At 40.3% G+C, this 5,450-nt stretch overlaps 1 pseudogene; it reads right to left on the bottom strand.

Annotated features, from left to right (window-relative positions):
- Positions 1-3,331: 3,331 nt before the first annotated feature.
- LOC102023902 lies at positions 3,332-5,250 on the bottom strand (annotated as a pseudogene).
- Between the last annotated feature and the right edge of the window lie 200 nt (positions 5,251-5,450).

Here is a 5,450-nt window from a genome sequence, read left to right as displayed (position 1 = left end):
ATTTTCTAGAAGATACTAGTCCTTTTACATTGGTAAAAGGCTGCTATTTCGTTCACTTCCTGAGATTCTTAGTCTTTATAACTCTTACTGGTGCATGAAATGTCTTACGTGGGGTACCAAATGTCCCTTTAAATCAAATAATTATATACATCAGCTATTTTTTCCATGTGTCTATCACTTCCATTTGTGAGGCTCTAAGGGCTGATTCTCCATGTTAGAATAAATACAAGATTATTCTGTTTCAAGTGGATCTTAGGAACATATTATTGGATCCTATTAAAATTTCAATCACATTCTTCTCTGTATTTTGAACTTTTACCTTGGTTCCAAGATCTGCTTTTCAGGGAGAACTACATTTTTAAAATTTATTTATTTATTTAAGACAGGGTTTCATTACGCTGTTCAGGCTGGCTTTGAACTCACTTTGTAGCATAGGCTGGCCTCAGACTCACAGCGATCCTCTTGCCTCAGCCTCCTGAGTGCTGGGATTACAAGCATGTGCCAACACACCTGGCCTTATTTTATTTTATGTACTTTTTTGTATATGTGGTGTTGGGGATAGAACCCAGACATTATCCATAATTGTCAAATGATCTATCTATGAGCTACACCCCAAGCGGTATTTTATGTACATTTTTAATGACCCTTTTCATACATATTTGCTTAGTAATGTGTTCTTACACATGTTAGCATAATTCTGCCAACAGAAATGCATTTACTTAGTGGCCATGTTTATTTTTCATATACCTGAGCTTTAAAAATTACATGTTCGATCATACTGAATCTAATTTTTTCCTGTATCTTTAGCATAATTATTTTACATGGGTTCAAAGCACTATATAATTTTCAAAATTTAAATTTTTCCTAACTACATAGCTTTACTTCCCCCTATATTGAAGGGTGACTCATGACACTTCAAAATATCCAAATCTGAAGAGATTATGAATTAAAAATGAATTATTTTTCCTAATTTTATAAATTATATAATTTATGTACCTTTACAATTTTCACTCATAAACTAGGTTTATATATTTGCATTACTGGGGGTGGGACTCAGGACCTATACTTACTTGAGAAGTACTTTACCGCTGAGCTGTGTATTGGAAATCTGATGTCCTAAAATATTATTTCACTCATGCATAAGGAGTGCAACAAATTTCTATGAAAACAGAGACACACTGTTGTCTATTGTTGCTTTGTGGTACAGTTTCCTTAAGGTTTCCTAACAGACACATTTTTGTAGTCAACCCTCCATGTTTTCTCATCAGTATTTGTAGATGATATATTAGTCCGCTCAAACTGCTCTTAAAAGAATCACAGACCAGGTGACTTAAGCAATAAAAGATTATTTTCTTACAGTTCCAGAGGCTGAAAATCCCAAATCAAAGGGCTCGCAAGGTTGGTTTTTGGTGAGGCCTCTGTCCTGGGCTTGTAGATGGTGCCTTCTCACTGTGTCCTCGCATGGCCTGTCCTCTGTGTACATGCAAAGGGAGGGAGAGGAGTGAGCTCTGGTCTCTTTCTCTTCTTATATGGACGACAGTCCTACAAGGTGAAGGGTTCACTGTTACGACCTCATTTAGCCTAAACCCCTTGGAAGCATGGCTGCTGCAAGTCATACAAACAAATTCTTCTTACCTATTCTTAGAGGGTAACCTGACCCGTGACATCTGGAGGCTTAGCTACCTCTTTAAAGGAAACGTGTCCAAATACAGCCACACTGGGGTAGGGCTTCACCAGACAAATTTTGCGGGTATGCAATTCAATCCATAAGTGACACTAGATTTATCATGAAAAATATTACAGTTATTGGTAGGAAACTCTCCTAATGAAAAATGTATGAAATAAAAACATAAAATGCTTATCTAAAATCAGTTTGTAGATTAAGTTCTTTTAGCAATTTCTTCTGCCTAAGTTTTCATACATTCAAAAGGAAATCTAGTCATTCATTACCATCTATCATGACCAGTTTGTCTCTGTGTTCATCTCAACACATTTCTTTGTTGGGGAGACAGGGTCTTCCTATATAATTTAAGCTGACCATGAACTCACTATGCAGGCCAGGCTAGCCTCAGATTTGTGGCAATCCTCCCGCCTCAGCTTCCCCAGTTCTCGGATCACAGGCATTTGCCACCATGCCTGACTCAAAACACTTTCTACAAGGCTCAACGTGGAGGTCCTAACGTACATAAACATTCCCTGTCAAAAATACACTGTTTTGTTTATTTCCTTCTCCAATTATGTCATCACACTGAATTCACAGGCCTGCAGTTTAGTATTTTATTTTCCTCTACAGGCCAGTATTCTTCAACACTTAAAAACTGAATTTCCTACATCATCATTTCTCAGGTAAATCAGGTTTCCTATTTCTGTACAGTTTATTCTAGGTATCTTAACCACTTTGGCTTGTCATAGTAAAACAGCACACACTAAGTTTCTTTCAAACAATAGAAATGTATTTCTCATCATTCTAGAGGTTGGAAAGACCTAGATCAAGGTGCTGGGCAATTCAGCTCCTGGAGAGGACTTGGTTTTCAGAAGGGGAAAGTTCTGGTATTCTCACACGGTAGAGAGAAAGGTCTCACTCTTTTGTCTCTTTCTCTCTCCCCGTCTCTCTTTCGGTCTTTTTGAGACAGGATTTCACTACACATTTCAGGCTAGGCTTGAACTCAAAGAGATCCTCCTGCCTCTGCCTCCTGAGTGCTGGGATTACAGGTGTATGCCACCATGCTTGGCCCCTTTGTCTCTTTATAAGTGCAAAAATTACATTACAGAGATATCACATTCATCTAAACCTCTCCGAATCCCATCACACCAGGGTTTAGGGCTTCAGCATATGAATTTTGGGGAGGAGAGAGCACAAACATCAGTCTCAGTACTAGGCTCTCTCCACTACCCCATGCATTGAAATAAATTACTATGTGCTGAACTGGCTTAATAGCCTAAATCATCGTCTCAGTCTCTGTGCGTCTGGAGGAGGCGGCACACAGCTCAGCTAGGTGCTTGTCTCAAGGCTACAAGGAAGGTGTTGGCCAGGCCAAGGATGCATCTGAGGCGCAAGGTCCTCTTCCAAACTCATGCGGCGGTTGGCACAATTCATTTCCTGGCAGCCATACAATTCACAAGGCCAGCCTGACAGAATCTCTGACCTCCGGGTCCTCTTTCAAGGGGCTCACCTGATTAGATCAGGTCCACCAGGACACTCTCCCTCTAGACCAATTCAGTTATCTAATTAAGGATTTTAATTACATCTGCAAAAACCACTTTTGCCATATGCTATTACAGAATTATACCACATTTACAGGTGCTACCTATACCTAATTGTAGGGGATTATACAGAAAAAGCAGCCATGGGAGTTCTCTTAGAGCCCTGTCTACAAGTATGTAAAGGGTTTTTGGTTTTTTTTCTGCTTTGTTTTTGGTGGTACTAGTGATTGATTGGACACAGGGCTTTCACACGAACCGTAACCCCTGGCCTTTTCATGTTTTTAAATTTTGAGACAGGGTCTTCATTAAGCCACTCCTGACTATTTTGTCCAGCCTGGGCTCAACACCTCAGTCTCCCAGAGTGCTAAGATTACAGGAGTTAAACATCACATCCAGCTTTTTTTTTTTTTTGAGGTCAGATCTAATTTATTTGTCAGTTAAGCATTTTATTTTCGACTGGACTCAGACTTGGAAGTCGAAGCTCTCAGAGAGGATAGCCTGCGTCTCTTGGCAATTTGTTCCTGGCGTTTTTCTTTGGCTTCCTTCATTCTCTTGGCCAGAAGTTTAGCACATTCTGTGGCCTCTTCCTTGTTTTTCTTAGTACGCTGCTGCTTCAAACAACACGGCGGCGTTTGTGTTGAAGGACTCGTGGAGTAACAAGCCGCTGAATCTTGGCGGCTTTAGTCTTGGGTTTCTTACCTTCCTTGTTTAAGGGCTTTCTGACAACATATTGGCGGACATCACCGTCTGTAGAGAGATTGAAAAATTTGCAGATTCTACTTGCTCTTTTGGGCCCCAGGTGCCCAGGCACAGAGGCATCAGTTAATGCAGGAGTATCCTTCTCTCCTTTTTTTTTTTTTTTTTTTTTTTTTACAGTAACCAAGTTGAGGACGCGCAGATTGGCATACACAATGCAACCTTGGGCAGATTTTTGCTTTCTCTCCAGCTCTCCTTGGTCTGTAACAGGAATGCCGTTACTCAGCAGCAAGCGAACTCGGCCATGAGTCAAGATGCCCTGTTTCATGAAGAAACCTTGTTTGTTGTTCCCACCACTGATTCGGACCACACAACCCTTCCATTCTTCACGCAGAGCATCAGCAGCAACTTCTGTGGCCGTACGCGTCTCATAGAGAGTACAAAATTTACGTTCATCATCCACCTCAGTGAGTTTCTGGCAGCCAGTGCCTGGAGATGTTCAGCTGCATCTTTGTTTTTTGGTTTTTTTCCGGTACCAGGAATCGAACTCAGGACCTCGCGCTTGCCAGGCAGGCGCTGTGCCGCTGAGCTAAATCCCCAGGCCCAAGCTTCATCTTGAAGCTACTGATCGCCCTCCAGGTGCCATGAAAAAGAGCACATCTAGCTTTTTAAATTTTTTAAAAAAATTTCAGATAGGGTCTCACCAAGTCACTACGTTGCCCAGGCTGGACTCAAACCTGTGGTTCTCTTGCTTCAGCCTCCTGCACTGCTGAGATTGCAGGCATGAGACACCGTGCCCTACTGGGGGGCATAGTATGTAGGCTTTTTTTTTTTTTTTAAAGATTTAATCAAAATTATACATGAACACATGTTAAAGAGTTAGTTACTTGTACAATCCTTTACAAACAACGTTATACCATCTTGCCTTTCCTTCCTTCCAGGATTAGAACCTTTTCAATAATCTGAGCTAATTTTTTTTTCCGGTGATATTAGGGATTGAAGCCACGGCCTTTACATTGAGTTATATCCCCAGACCTTTTTTTTTTTTATTTTCAGATAGGCACTCACAAAGTCATTAAGTTACTGAGGCTGAGCTCAAACTTGGAATTCTCCTGCCTCAGCCTCCCAAAGTACCAGGATTATAGGCACATAACACCATACTTGGAAAATTTGCTAGTAAAATTTTTATTAACTTATATCCCTAAATAGAAGCTAGGGCTGCAACTCAGGGTGCTGCACATGCTGAACAGATGTTCTACCCCAATTTTTTATTTTCTTGGCAAAATTTATTTCAGAATTTTCTCGTCTGCAATATGTCCTGTTTCCCTTGTATCTGGACTTACCTGTCATCGTGACATCCCTTTCATCAACATTCTGGAGATTCTAGGATCTTCTCTATTAGACCTCTTGTGAATTTCATTATCTTCCTTTTTTTGATGTTAGGTAATGGAATCTTTCTCTTATTAGTTCTTAATTTTTTTAAAGCACAGGCTAAAATAGTTTATATATTGTATGTATTAAGAATGTTTGTTGACAATGACAGCTTCCTA

Source organism: Chinchilla lanigera, unplaced genomic scaffold (genome assembly GCF_000276665.1).
Source record: "Chinchilla lanigera isolate Chin_1 unplaced genomic scaffold, ChiLan1.0 scaffold00072, whole genome shotgun sequence".
In the NCBI taxonomy this organism is placed as follows: Eukaryota; Metazoa; Chordata; class Mammalia; order Rodentia; family Chinchillidae; genus Chinchilla; species Chinchilla lanigera.
Note: the sequence above shows the minus strand (reverse complement) of the source record. Positions and strands in the feature narration are given on the sequence as shown.